This window comes from Pseudophryne corroboree, chromosome 6 (genome assembly GCF_028390025.1).
Source record: "Pseudophryne corroboree isolate aPseCor3 chromosome 6, aPseCor3.hap2, whole genome shotgun sequence".
Taxonomy (NCBI): domain Eukaryota; kingdom Metazoa; phylum Chordata; class Amphibia; order Anura; family Myobatrachidae; genus Pseudophryne; species Pseudophryne corroboree.
Genome location: NC_086449.1, coordinates 613042344 through 613056809, shown reverse-complemented (window position 1 = coordinate 613056809; position 14466 = coordinate 613042344). Strand labels below are relative to the sequence as shown.

At 46.5% G+C, this 14466-nt stretch overlaps 1 long non-coding RNA gene across 1 annotated transcript; it reads left to right on the top strand.

The window, feature by feature from the left end:
* The first annotated feature begins 12579 nt into the window (after positions 1-12579).
* On the top strand, positions 12580-13825 carry LOC134935509 (uncharacterized). The gene is made up of 3 exons (XR_010180203.1): positions 12580-12981; positions 13060-13212; positions 13528-13825. It is a non-coding gene; the product is annotated as an uncharacterized LOC134935509 (long non-coding RNA).
* The last annotated feature ends 641 nt before the right edge of the window (positions 13826-14466 follow it).

Here is a 14466-nt window from a genome sequence, read left to right as displayed (position 1 = left end):
AATAAAATTGTCGGAGGAGAAGCGTAAACTTGCCAATATGCCATTTACCACACGGAGTGGCAAGGAACGGCTGAGGCCCTGGCCTATGTTCATGGCTAGTGGTTCAGCTTCACATGAGGATGGAGGCACTCAGCCTCTCGCTAGAAAAATGAAAAGACTCAAGCTGGCAAAAGCAGTAGCACCGCAAAGAACTGTGCGTTCTTCGAAATCCCAAATCCACAAGGAGAGTCCAATTGTGTCGGTTGCGATGCCTGACCTTCCCAACACTGGACGTGAAGAGAATGCGCCTTCCACCATTTGCACGCCCCCTGCAAGTGCTGGAAGGAGCACCCGCAGTCCAGTTCCTGATAGTCAGATTGAAGATGTCAGTGTTGAAGTACACCAGGATGAGGAGGATATGGGTGTTGCTGGCGCTGGGGAGGAAATTGACCAGGAGGATTCTGATGGTGAGGTGGTTTGTTTAAGTCAGGCACCCGGGGAGACACCTGTTGTCCGTGGGAGGAATATGGCCGTTGACATGCCTGGTGAAAATACCAAAAAAATCAGCTCTTCGGTGTGGAACTATTTCAACAGAAATGCGGACAACAGGTGTCAAGCCGTGTGTTCCCTTTGTCAAGCTGTAATAAGTAGGGGTAAGGACGTTAACCACCTCGGAACATCCTCCCTTATACGTCACCTGCAGCGCATTCATAATAAGTCAGTGACAAGTTCAAAAACTTTGGGTGACAGCGGAAGCAGTCCACTGACCAGTAAATCCCTTCCTCTTGTAACCAAGCTCACGCAAACCACCCCACCAACTCCCTTAGTGTCAATTTCCTCCTTCCCCAGGAATGCCAATAGTCCTGCAGGCAATGTCACTGGCAATTCTGACGAGTCCTCTCCTGCCTGGGATTCCTCCGATGCATCCTTGCGTGTAACGCCTACTGCTGCTGGCGCTGCTGTTGTTGCTGCTGGGAGTCGATGGTCATCCCAGAGGGGAAGTCGTAAGCCCACTTGTACTACTTCCAGTAAGCAATTGACTGTTCAACAGTCCTTTGCGAGGAAGATGAAATATCACAGCAGTCATCCTGCTGCAAAGCGGATAACTGAGGCCTTGACAACTATGTTGGTGTTAGACGTGCGTCCGGTATCCGCCGTTAGTTCACAGGGAACTAGACAATTTATTGAGGCAGTGTGCCCCCGTTACCAAATACCATCTAGGTTCCACTTCTCTAGGCAGGCGATACCGAGAATGTACACGGACGTCAGAAAAAGACTCACCAGTGTCCTAAAAAATGCAGTTGTACCCAATGTCCACTTAACCACGGACATGTGGACAAGTGGAGCAGGGCAGGGTCAGGACTATATGACTGTGACAGCCCACTGGGTAGATGTATGGACTCCCGCCGCAAGAACAGCAGCGGCGGCACCAGTAGCAGCATCTCGCAAACGCCAACTCTTTCCTAGGCAGGCTACGCTTTGTATCACCGCTTTCCAGAATACGCACACAGCAGAAAACCTCTTACGGCAACTGAGGAAGATCATCGCGGAATGGCTTACCCCAATTGGACTCTCCTGTGGATTTGTGGCATCGGACAACGCCAGCAATATTGTGTGTGCATTAAATATGGGCAAATTCCAGCACGTCCCATGTTTTGCACATACCTTGAATTTGGTGGTGCAGAATTATTTAAAAAACGACAGGGGCGTGCAAGAGATGCTGTCGGTGGCCAGAAAAATTGCGGGACACTTTCGGCGTACAGGCACCACGTACAGAAGACTGGAGCACCACCAAAAACTACTGAACCTGCCCTGCCATCATCTGAAGCAAGAAGTGGTAACGAGGTGGAATTCAACCCTCTATATGCTTCAGAGGTTGGAGGAGCAGCAAAAGGCCATTCAAGCCTATACAATTGAGCACGATATAGGAGGTGGAATGCACCTGTCTCAAGCGCAGTGGAGAATGATTTCAACGTTGTGCAAGGTTCTGATGCCCTTTGAACTTGCCACACGTGAAGTCAGTTCAGACACTGCCAGCCTGAGTCAGGTCATTCCCCTCATCAGGCTTTTGCAGAAGAAGCTGGAGACATTGAAGGAGGAGCTAACACGGAGCGATTCCGCTAGGCATGTGGGACTTGTGGATGGAGCCCTTAATTCGCTTAACAAGGATTCACGGGTGGTCAATCTGTTGAAATCAGAGCACTACATTTTGGCCACCGTGCTCGATCCTAGATTTAAAGCCTACCTTGGATCTCTCTTTCCGGCAGACACAAGTCTGCTGGGGTTGAAAGACCTGCTGGTGAGAAAATTGTCAAGTCAAGCGGAACGCGACCTGTCAACATCTCCTCCTTCACATTCTCCCGCAACTGGGGGTGCGAGGAAAAGGCTCAGAATTCCGAGCCCACCCGCTGGCGGTGATGCAGGGCAGTCTGGAGCGACTGCTGATGCTGACATCTGGTCCGGACTGAAGGACCTGACAACGATTACGGACATGTCGTCTACTGTCACTGCATATGATTCTCTCACCATTGAAAGAATGGTGGAGGATTATATGAGTGACCGCATCCAAGTAGGCACGTCACACAGTCCATACTTATACTTGCAGGAAAAAGAGGCAATTTGGAGGCCATTGCACAAACTGGCTTTATTCTACCTAAGTTGCCCTCCCACAAGTGTGTACTCCGAAAGAGTGTTTAGTGCCGCCGCTCACCTTGTCAGCAATCGGCGTACGAGGTTACATCCAGAAAATGTGGAGAAGATGATGTTCATTAAAATGAATTATAATCAATTCCTCCGCGGAGACATTGACCAGCAGCAATTGCCTCCACAAAGTACACAGGGAGCTGAGATGGTGGATTCCAGTGGGGACGAATTGATAATCTGTGAGGAGGGGGATGTACACGGTGATATATCGGAGGGTGATGATGAGGTGGACATCTTGCCTCTGTAGAGCCAGTTTGTGCAAGGAGAGATTAATTGCTTCTTTTTTTGGGGGGGGTCCAAACCAACCCATCATATCAGTCACAGTCGTGTGGCAGACCCTGTCACTGAAATGATGGGTTGGTTAAAGTGTGCATGTCCTGTTTTGTTTATACAACATAAGGGTGGGTGGGAGGGCCCAAGGACAATTCCATCTTGCACCTCTTTTTTCTTTTATTTTTCTTTGCGTCATGTGCTGTTTGGGGAGGGTTTTTTGGAAGGGACATCCTGCGTGACACTGCAGTGCCACTCCTAAATGGGCCCGGTGTTTGTGTCGGCCACTAGGGTCGCTAATCTTACTCACACAGTCAGCTACCTCATTGCGCCTCTTTTTTTCTTTGCGTCATGTGCTGATTGGGGAGGGTTTTTTGGAAGGGACATCCTGCGTGACACTGCAGTGCCACTCCTAAATGGGCCCGGTGTTTGTGTCGGCCACTAGGGTCGCTAATCTTACTCACACAGTCAGCTACCTCATTGCGCCTCTTTTTTTCTTTGCGTCATGTGCTGATTGGGGAGGGTTTTTTGGAAGGGACATCCTGCGTGACACTGCAGTGCCACTCCTAAATGGGCCCGGTGATTGTGTCGGCCACTAGGGTCGCTAATCTTACTCACACAGTCAGCTACCTCATTGCGCCTCTTTTTTTCTTTGCGTCATGTGCTGATTGGGGAGGGTTTTTTGGAAGGGACATCCTGCGTGACACTGCAGTGCCACTCCTAAATGGGCCCGGTGTTTGTGTCGGCCACTAGGGTCGCTAATCTTACTCACACAGTCAGCTACCTCATTGCGCCTCTTTTTTTCTTTGCGTCATGTGCTGATTGGGGAGGGTTTTTTGGAAGGGACATCCTGCGTGACACTGCAGTGCCACTCCTAAATGGGCCCGGTGTTTGTGTCGGCCACTAGGGTCGCTTATCTTACTCACACAGTCAGCTACCTCATTGCGCCTCTTTTTTTCTTTGCGTCATGTGCTGATTGGGGAGGGTTTTTTGGAAGGGACATCCTGCGTGACACTGCAGTGCCACTCCTAGATGGGCCAGGTGTTTGTGTCGGCCACTAGTGTCGCTTAGCTTAGTCATCCAGCGACCTTGGTGCAAATTTTAGGACTAAAAATAATATTGTGAGGTGTGAGGTATTCAGAATAGACTGAAAATGAGTGGAAATTATGGTTTTTGAGGTTAATAATAATATGGGATCAAAATGACCCCCAAATTCTATGATTTAAGCTGTTTTTTAGTGTTTTTTTAAAAAAAACACCCGAATCCAAAACACACCCGAATCTGACAAAAAAAATTCGGTGAGGTTTTGCCAAAACGCGGTCGAACCCAAAACACGGCCGCGGAACCGAACCCAAAACCAAAACACAAAACCCGAAAAATTTCAGGCGCTCATCTCTAGTAAATACTGGCTGCTTGTGCATGTAGCCCAGAGGTTCCCAAACGCGGTCCTCAAGGCACCTCAACGGTCCTGCTACAGTATAATAACAACAACAACAACAACAAGTCCCTTACAGTGTTGCTGTGTTGTCCTGCATCAGACCAGTGGTAGTGTCCTGTGCATCAGCCATCAGTCATTCCAGTGACCAGGCAGTCACAGTGTTATACACTGCTGCTATATGTTCACTGCTACAGTATAATAATAATAATAATAATAATAATAACAACAAAAGTGTTGCTGTGTTGTCCTGCATCAGACCACTGGTAGTGTCCTGTGCAACAGCCATCAGTCATTCCAATGACCAGGCAGTCACAGTGTTAAACGCTGCTGCTATATGTCCACTGCTACAGTATAATAATAATAATAATAATAATAATAATAACAACAACAACAAGTTCCTTACAGTGTTGCTGTGTTCTAGAGTAACCTCCTTTATATTAAGAAAAAATTGGAAACTATATGAAGTTTATGAACACATTGGACATGGTTATAAATTAATATATATTTCTGGGACATCCCCCCAAAACAGATGTTTTTTAGGGCTACCCACAAATTTTAAACATCAGCGGGATGTATTTACAGGGGACTGCAGCAGAGTTTCCATTCACAAAAGCAGTGCACATTGGCCCTCATTCCGAGTTGTTCGCTCGCTAGCTGCTTTTAGCAGCAGTGCAAACGCTAAGCCGCCGCCCTCTGGGAGTGTATCTTAGCCTAGCAGAAGTGCGAACGAAAGATTAGCAGAATTGCTCGAAAATATTTCCCTGCAGTTTCTGAGTAGCTCCAGACCTACTCCTAGATTGCAATTACCTCAGTCCGTTTAGTTCCTGGTTTGACGTCACAAACACGCCCTGTGTTCGGCCAGCCACTCCCCCGTTTCCCCAGCCACTCCTGCGTTTTAGCCTGGCACGCCTGCGTTTTTTAGCACACTCCCGGAAAACGGTCAGTTTCCGCCCAGAAACACCCACTTCCTGTCAATCACTCACCAATCAGCAGAGCGACTGAAAAGTGTAGCTCGCCCCTGTGTAAAATTGCATAGTTTTGTGTGAAATTACTTGGCGGGTGCGCCCTGCGGCCCATACGCATGCGCAGAACAGACGATTTTTAGCCTGATCACTATGCTGCGAAAAACGGCAGCGAGCAATCAACTCGGAATGAGGGCCATAGGTTTCTATGGGAGCTGCTAAAACACCAATGGCTACTTGCACATGTGTGGTTTGATGACTGCAGTGTGCAGTAACGTGGCCTGGTCCCAAACCTGCAAGTAAAGTGATCGCATTAGCAATGTTTTTCTTCTAATACATCACATTGATTGGCTCTTAAAGGCAGTGGCGTGCGGTGAGGTCAGTGGCTGGTGAGGCACAACATCCATAATATATGCCGTGGTCCGCCATTGACCCCTGCCACCACCGAGCTGATGCCCTCTACCGCTCCACAAACCGATGCCCACTACCACCACAGAAGCCAATGTCCTCCAAAATCGCCACCATCAACCACCCCCGGCCCCCTTGCCACTATTTTGCATCTCAGTCTGATGCAGCCAATGCCCGCAGCCTGCCTGATTAAACTTGCGAAGAGCAGGCAGCTAATATATTGTCAATTTTATAAAATAAAAAATAAATATTATGAAGAGGGTGACGCCAGGGAAAGGAGGACATCGGCGGGTGAAAGACAGAGGGTGACACTGACAGCATTGGGTGACGGAGAGGGTGACACTGACAGCATTGGGTGACAGGGAGAGGTTGACGCCGGGGAGAGGGTGACAGCAGTGGGTGACAGAGAGAGGGTGACACGGACAGCATTGGGTGACAGGGAGAGGGTGACAGCAGTGTGTGACAGAGAGAGGGTGACGCTGGGGAGAGGGTGACAGGATAACAGGCGATAAGCCTGTGTGTTCAGTGACTTGGAGTGCCTACCATTCATGGATTGTTTAAATATATAAATATATATATACTGTACTTCCAATGGTTTGGTATAGTTAAAGTAGGCTGTGTGCCCTTGCAGAGTTAAACAGAGTCCAGGTATGGGTGTTGCTGAGGCAAAACCACACAGCACAACACTGCAGTATGTAATATTGAGCAATTTATTCCTTCAACGTTTTGGCGTCTCCGTTACACTGTCAACTGAGACCCCAAAACGTTGAAGCAATACATTTTCTCTATTACATGCTGCAGTGCTGTCGTCTTGCCTCAGCAACACCCATACATGGACATAATATATACCAGTGTCCCTGATATATACACATACATGAGGGGGAGGACTGGAGGGCACAGCAAGCATAGGGAGAATACAACAGAGCCGCCCCCCCCCCCAAAAAAAAATATACAGTGGCATCCAGCATCCCCTCCCTATTGCACTGCTCACACACGCATCGGCAGCCGCCAACCCCCTCACGACCGACACTAGGCTGCACACGTATCCATCTCCGCGGTTCCAAGCAGCCACAGCTGGCATCCCCTCGCACCCTGCACCAGGCTGCACACGCACCGCGGTTACGGCTCCCATTCCCAGCAGCCGCAGCCGGCACCCTCTCACACCCCACACCAGGCTGCACACGCACCGCGGTAACGGCTCCCATTCCCAGCAGCAGCGGCCAGCACCCTCTCACACCCCGCACCAGGCTGCACACGCAGATAGCAGCCATCTGCACTGCGGTGCCCGGCCCCAGCAATGTAATGCACGCCCCACCAAGAGAGGTGAGATCGGGACTCACCCCTGCAGCAATCGGCTGCTGCGCTGCTCCCCTGCTGGGACATCCATTTCTCCTCCTGCCAGCGTGATTGGGTGCAGGGGAGCGGAGGGCCATGCAGACATCTTGGGCCCCGTAGCAGTCGCATCCCCTGCACCTACGCCACTGGGTGGGCATTACCCTGGTGTCCACCCCCGCCCCCGGAATCCTACACTGGCCAATCACATCAGTCTCTGTGACAGGGGTGTGCTTTCATATGGGCTGACAGCACGCCCCTGTCACAGAGGCACTTTTTTAGGTGCCGCTTCAAGCGCTTTTTTTTTAATGGGATTCTGCTGCCTAATGCTTGGCCCCGCCCCCTTTTTCCTGTCCCTTTACAAAGGCAGCGGGAGGCACCGAAAGCTGTGCCTCCAAACACATGGTATAAATGATGAAAATAATACAAAGGCTAAAGTATATTGTATTATTTTAATCATTAATGACAGGGGAGGCACTGCCTCCCCTGACTGCACGTCCCTGCTTAAAGGATCCATTCAGGCATTATTTAATTTCTTATAGCAATAATAAAATTAAGATAAAAAAGCGGTAATTGGGACTTATTCAGGTTAGCTAGAAAGTCAAAAAAGATAGTAGTTGGGCAAAAACCATGTTGCACTGCAGGTGGGGCAGATGTAACATGTGCAGAAAGATTTAGATTTGGGTGGGGTGTGTTCAAACTGAAATCTAAGTTGCAGTGTAAAAATAAAGCAGGTAGTATTTACCCTGCACAGAAACAAAATAACCCACCCAAATCTAACTCTCTCTGCAAATGTTGTATCTGTCCCACCTGCAGTGCAACATGGTTTTTCCCAATTGCTTACTTTTTGCGGACTGCTAAAGGCCCGTACACACTGGTCGATATATCGGCCATTCTCCTGAACGGCCGATTTATATCGCGGGACCGTCGGCCAGTGTGTACGGCCGATACGTCTGTGAACTCCGTCGTTCACAGACGTATCGCGTCGGCCGCGCAGCACAGCCGACGGCCAATATATCTACCGATATATTGGCGCGTCGCTGTGTGTGTACGGGGCGGTCGGCCGACCGCCCGTACACATGCTGCGGCGGCCGGCGGTGATTGACAGGTGAACTGGGCGGGCGTGTGTACACGCCCGCCCAGTTCATGACGTTAGTCCCCGACGGATCGAGCAGTGTGTATGCTGAACACACTGCTCGATCCGTCCATAGATATATCTGCAGATCAATTGATCTGCAGATATATCTGTTAGTGTGTACCCACCTTAAGAAACCTGAATAAACCCCCTTGTCACCTTTGGTGCAGCTTTACCCTGACTTACTGCAAAGAAAGTACTGAAGGCTTAAATATTTCAGTGCTAAAATTCTAGGACCTGTAAGTGCCACTGGAAGATAACAAGATCAACTGCATGCCCAATAATGATGTCATCAAATTAGATTCTGAAGTCGCATGAATTGTCTGATATGCCATAGCATCTGTGACCAGCATGGAGAATGTTGGCTGAATGTGCATCTGAAGCAAAGTGAAATTTGGGGGGCAAGGGAGGTTGAGATGGAGCTTGTTAAAACTAGAGATGTGCGGCTGGCACTTTTTGTGTTTTGTGTTTTGGATCAAATTCCACTTTCGTGTTTTTGGTTTTAGCTTGGTTTTGCCAAAACCACCCTTTCATGTTTTGGTTTTGGATCTGGATGATTTTTGAAAAAAACATAAAAATGGCTAAAATCACAGAAATCACTGGAATTATACTGCAAAATCACTGGATTTATACTGCAAAATCACTGGAATTATATGTCCAAGTCACTGGAATTCAATGGCAAAATGGAGGTTAAGGGCTTCCATCGTCATGTGAAGCTGAACCACTAGTCATGAACATAGGCCAGGGCCTTAGCCATTCCTTGCCACTCCGTGTCGTAAATGGCATATTGGCAAGTTTACGTTTCTCCTCAGACCATTGGCTTTTTGGATTTTACATGCCCTCTACAATCACATTGGGCATCGGCCTTGGCAGACGACGATGGCATTTCATCGTCTGTGTCATGGCTAGTAGCAGCAGCTTCAGCACTAGGAGGAAGTGCTTCTTGATCTATCCCTATTTTATCCTCCAAATTTTTGTTCTCCATTATTTTTCTGGAGTTATACACAATATGCGGCACAGGAATGACTGATGGCTGATGACACTACCACTGGTCTAATGCAGGAAAACACAGCAACACTGTAAGGGACTTGTTGTTGTTGTTATAATTATTATTATTATACTGTAGCAGTGGACATATAGCAGCTGCGTATAACACTGTGACTGCCTGGTCACTGGAATGACTGATGGCTGATGCACAGGACACTACCACTGGTCTGATGCAGGACATCACAGCAACACTGTAAGGGACTTGTTATTATTATTATTATTATTATTATTATTATTATTACTATTATTATTATACTGTAGCAGTGGACATATAGCAGCAGCGTATAACACAGTGACTGCCTGGTCACTGGAATGACTGATGGCTGATGCACAGGACACTACCACTGTTCTGATGCAGGACAACACAGCAACACTGTAAGGGACTTGTTGTTATTATTATACTGTAGCAGTTAATAATAATAAGCCGATGTGGCTTAATAAAAAAATAAAGGAACTTATCGGCAAGAAAAGGCGAGCATTTAAAAAATACAAATCTGATGGGAATGCAGAATTATTTCAGCACTATAAAGACTGTAACAAAATATGCAAAAAAGAAATAAGAGCAGCTAAAGTGGAAACAGAAAAACGAGTAGCAAAGGAAAGCAAATCAAATCCCCAAAAATTCTTTAAATACATTAATAGCAAGAGATTAAAGAAAGAGAGTATTGGCTCTGTAAAAGACAAGTCGGGAGTCTTAATCAAAAATGATAATGACAGCAGACATACTTAATGAATTTTTTTTCAACAGTATTTACTAGAGAGGACCCAATTCAGGGACTGACACAAATCTCAATAATGAGAATATCCCACTGATAGGTACTTACTTAAGTGAGGAGGTAGTCTGTGACTGATTAAAACATTTAAAGATTAATAAGTCACCGGGTCCTGATGGAATTCACCCAAGGGTTCTAATGGAGCTTCACTCTGAACTGGCAAAACCGCTATTTTTGATCTTTAAGGATTCAGTTATATCAGGTATGGTTCCCAAAGACTGGCGTAAAGCGGAAGTAGTGCCTATATTCAAAAAGGGAAGTAAAGCTGAACCGGGTAACTATAGACCAGTTAGTCTTACATCTATTGTGGGGAAAGTACTGGAAGGTATTCTAAGGGATAGTATTCAGAAGTTCCTTGAAGCCAATAAAATCATTAAAAGGCATCAACATGGATTCGTGAAGGACAGATCCTGTCAAACCAACTTACTTGGTTTTTTCAAAACAGTAAGTGCAAACCTCGATCTGGGTAAAAATGTGGATGTAATATTTTTAGACTTTGCCAAAGCTTTCGACACAGTACCACACATGCGACTTATCTATAAGCTACAAGAAATAGGGCTAGGAAGCAATGTATGCACTTGAGTCAAGAATTGGTTAGATAACAGAGAGCAGTGAGTTGTGGTTAATGGATCTCTTTCAAATTGGACTGAAGTGTTAAGTGGTGTGCCACAAGGCTCGGTATTAGGACCGCTATTGTTCAACATTTTTATTAACAACCTAACAGAAGGTCTAGAGAGAATGGTGTCTATTTTTGCAGATGATACCAAATTGTGTAAGGCTATAAATACAGAGGAGGATCCTGAGTCTGTTCAGAACGACTTAGTTAAATTAAGTGTAAGGTAATGCACTGTGGTAGCAAGAAAAAAAAAATAACACTTACAAACTGAATGGGGTAACATTAGGGGATACTGTACTGGAAAAAGACCTAGGTGTTCTCATTGATAGCAAACTAAGCAGCAGTTCCCAAAGTAGGATGGCAGCAAAAAGGCTAATAAGATACTAGCATGCATAAAACGGGGAATTGATGCAAGGGACGGGGGTGTTATTTACTCCCATTATATAAATCACTAGTGAGGCCGCACCTTGAATACTGTGTACAATTCTGGGCACCGTACTACAAAAAGGATATCCTGGAGCTAGAAAAGGTTCAGAGGAGGGTGACTAAACTAATTAAGGGCATGGAGACGATGGAATACAAGGAAAGGCTTGAAAGACTAGGCATGTTTACATTGGAAAAGAGGAGACTAAGAGGGGATATGGGGAGTCATTCCGAGTTGTTCGCTCGCAAGCTGCTTTTAGCAGCTTTGCACACGCTAAGCCGCCGCCTACTGGGAGTGAATCTTAGCATATCAAAATTGCGAACGAAAGATTAGCAGAATTGCGAAAAGACACTTCTTAGCAGTTTCTGAGTAGTTTCAAACTTACTCGGCATCTGCGATCAGTTCAGTGCTTGTCGTTCCTGGTTTGACGTCACAAACACACCCAGCGTTTGCCCAGACACTCCCCCGTTTCTCCAGCCACTCCCGCGTTTTTCCCGGAAACGGTAGCGTTTTTTCGTACACACTCCCATAAAACGGCCTGTTTCCGCCCAGAAACACCCACTTCCTGTCAATCACACTCCGAACACCAGAACGAAGAAAAAACCTCGTAATGCCGTGAGTAAAATTCCTAACTGCATAGCAAATTTACTTGGCGCAGTCGCACTGCGGACATTGCGCATGCGCATTAGCGACTAATCGCACCGTTGCGAGAAACAAATACCGAGCGAACAACTCGGAATGACCCCCATGATCAACATCTACAAATATATAAGGGGACAATATACAGAGCTTGTGCGGGACCTGTTTTTGGCCAGATCAACACATAGGACTCGTGGACACTCGCTCAGGTTAGAGGAGAGGAGATTCCGCACAATACGTCGTAAAGGCTTTTTCACGGTAAGGACAATACGTGTTTGGAATTCCCTGCCTTAGGGAGTTGTAATGGTGGAATCTGTCAACACCTTTAAGAATGGGTTAGATAAATTCCTAATGGATAAGGATATCCAGGGTTATGGTGCATAGTCACGCATTATAGTTACTACAAAAAGGGATAAAATGCAATGGCTGACATCAGCATCAGTCAAAAATTTTAGACAAATCATCATGCATAGGAGATCACAAATAGGTTGAACTCGATGGACAAATGTCTTTTTTCAACCTCAGATACTATGTTACTATGTTACTATGTTACTATATTACTATGACATATAACAGCAGCGTATAACACTGTGACTGCCTGGTCACTGGAATGACTGATGAGAATCCGACAGCGGGATGATGACTTTTTGCCTCGTTCTGGTTTCCTAGTCAGGCGGGAAAACCCGAGCCTGGCTCGGATCCGGGTTCGAATGGTAAAGTCCGGTAGGGTTCGGTTCTCAGAAAACCGAACCCGCTCATCCCTAATAATTAATAGTATTTTTAGGCATTTTGTATGTGACAGTTTTATTTTGTAGGTTAATTGTGTTAGTTTTTTTTTTCACACTAGAAATGACAACTGATGAGCACCATCAATTCTGGTCAGGGTTCATCGATCTCTACCATGAAAACGAGTGCCTGCGGCATGTCAGAAGTCCGGACTATGCCAACAGAACAAAGAGAAATCGGGCATATCAACAGCTCATCCAGTACAGTAGAGGCAGAAACTATGTTGCCGATGTGCCTTGGGTGAAGAAAATAGCAAATTTCCAAACAGTCTTTGTAAAGGAACACAAAAAGGTGCAGGAATCGCAGCAATCCGGAGCCAGGACAGATGAGGTCTATAAGCCGACGCTGTGGTACTATGACCAATTGAAGTTCATTTTGGAGCAATAGTTGTGGGTAAGGTCACGGGACACTCTGGATCCAGAGATCTCCAGTTCTTGTAGAAGAGGAGGCCCAGGATAGTCTGGATCTGGTAAGTACACACACATTTGTTTTGTATGCCACCCACACATTTTTACATAGACCTAATTTTTTTTGTCTTATATTGCAGGAACTTACCCCAGAGCAAGAACAAGCCGCATGGCGAGAAGGACCACTTCTGCCCCCTATCTGCATAGGCCCCCGGACGTGGATCAACAGTTCCGCATTTTATTGCAGCGGAGATGCGGTTGATGACCAAGGATCAAAAGATTATCCACAGACGGTTAGTTTATGAGGCTACCTCACGTGCCAGGCGCCAAACACTGGTGCCGGTATGTGAGATAGTGCCAGCTGACATTGGCATCTCCCAAATTTGCCCCCTTCCACCTTCTCATACCACCCCCCCCCCATGGAGCATGCGCCGGTAAACCCTTCTCAGCAAATGCCTATTTTTCCGGCGGGAGCCACACAGCCTGGCCCCTCCCCACAATCTAGCACCTCATCCAGTGGCATAGACATGCCGAGTACACAGTCCTCTGTGCTGGGCGACCCATGATATTTTAATTAATGATTTGTTTTTTTGTACCCTTTTTTTTAGTTCTGTCGGAAAAATCTGCTGGTGACCTTATCCTATGCTCTTGCTCCAAGTGAACTTTATTGAGGTCATTAATACTGCAACGTCGGTTTTGTGACCTCACTGTCCCGGACTACTGATCGTTGTGATCACTGCACTTCTCGTGTTCCTTCAAGACTGTTTGGAAATTTGCTGTTTGTTGAAATTTGTTCGCACTGGGTTTGCCTCTACTGTACTGGGATATGCCCGATTCCTGTTCTGTTGGCATAGTCCCTGTAAAAAGGCACTCGCTCTCATGGTACACTGTATGATTCCTGACCAGAATTGGCATTGATTTTTACATATTTCCTTTTTTTTTTTATAAAGGTTTCTGAAAAAAAAATTGTGTGGCATGTTTTTGAAAAATGTAATGTGGTTATATTGTGTTATTGGCAGTGTTCACAAAAAACGCTCTATAGCGTTTTTAGGTGGGGAATGGTGGATTTAGGGGGGGATGGGTGCTGAGTGTTCTTGTGACGGAGGTGGTGGGGATACTGGCGAAAATTGCAAATGTGCCAATCCACGGCCTAGATGTAATAGGGTGAAATTTTTTTAAGTGTCTTTTTTGGGTAATGTTTTGGGTCATGTTTTTGGGTCTTGTTATTCACAATTTTTGGGTCATGTTTTATTACTTAGTCAGAAGTATGCACAGTTCAGTAAGATCCGTGCATGCTTCTGTGTGAAAAGGTTAAAGTGTTAAAAGTAAAAAAAAAAAAAAAAATGATGTGCAGGGACTGGCCAAATGCATAACCAGCCCCGGGCTCTTTGAGCCAGTCCTGGTTGCAATAATACAGGGGGGAGGGGGGCGGGGGAATTCCCTAGGGTTCCCCCGTATATAAGCAACCAGCACCGGGCTCATGGACCGGTCCTGGTTCCGAAAATACGGGGGACAAAAGAAGTAGGGGTCCCCTGTATTTTTAAACC